The sequence below is a fragment of the Amphimedon queenslandica genome, unplaced genomic scaffold (genome assembly GCF_000090795.2).
Source record: "Amphimedon queenslandica unplaced genomic scaffold, v1.1 AMPQUscaffold_11239, whole genome shotgun sequence".
In the NCBI taxonomy this organism is placed as follows: domain Eukaryota; kingdom Metazoa; phylum Porifera; class Demospongiae; order Haplosclerida; family Niphatidae; genus Amphimedon; species Amphimedon queenslandica.
The window spans coordinates 1-1,281 of NW_003548518.1; positions in this window are offsets into that span (position 1 = coordinate 1).

The window sequence follows — 1,281 nt, forward strand, 5'->3', positions numbered from 1 at the left end:
ATACCCCATTAACAAAGTAAATATTACATAGGAAAAATAAATATATAATAAGTGTGTTATAAAAACAAGACATGGTTACACAATAGGAAAGTAAATTAAACACGTCATGCGACAAACAGTTAGGATATAGTGACGATCGCTACAACTAACTGGTAAGTGAAGACAAGCATATTGCCAATATATCTCACAATCTATCATGCATGGCTCTATTTATTTTACTATTTCACTAATAAAGCACATCAATTCGGTTGAGTGCAATGCTATTATGATAACTCCAAGATATGATATAGACAGTATGGTGATCTGTTCAGTGTGCATGCATGATGTGAATGTGGCGTGAACTCATAATTGGTGTAACTTATACAATTCATGGATTAAAACTCCCCAATGCTCAATCAATTAAGGTAATCAAATAATACAATACATTATCAAAAAGATCAAATCAAACTAACATGCATGTAAGTAATGGCTTAATTATTATAGTAATACTGCTATTGTTAGCAAGATGTGTGCACTTTAGGAATTGCTTACACATAAAGTACACCAAAAGCTTCCTCATTACCATTGGTCATGTCACATTGAAAATACATACTAGTATACACACATACATTTCTGATAAGTACAATGACAAGTAAGCATAATACATGTAAGTAGACATTTAAAAAATTATTCGTGTTCACTGGTGCCTGCACTCACTATTACAGTATAGACCTAGTACATATCAGCCACACCCCATCTTGAACTTTTTAAGAATATCTTTTCATTGTTGACGTATAAACTATACTTATGAATACAAAACAACTGGCAACTATTAACTGTTTGGCATATACAAATACTGCAGACATTTCTACAAATACGTTTATAATGTTGGTAGACTATAGACTATTATAGTCTGCTATATCTACTGAAAGTTAGCATATGTGCTGTGCAGTTTGAAGAACATATCAATCACATTATATATGGAGGTATACTGCTCCTGTAAAGAAACAATATTATTAATACACAATGATATGTAGTATAGCTATACCAGTGTAGTGACAGCTCCTGGTTTACTCCTTCTTATAGCTTTAGTCACTTGAAACACATCCACTACACCTTCTGCTTTACACTGTTCTAGAGCAATACTCACTGAGCAATAGACTCCTGAACGACTCACTGTATCACTATACACAAACACACACACACAAACAATAAATGATCATGAGTCTATCAGTACAATTCCCTCTCTTACCTACAGTGTACCACTACTGGTCCTCCTCCAATCTTTTGTTGTCTGTGTAT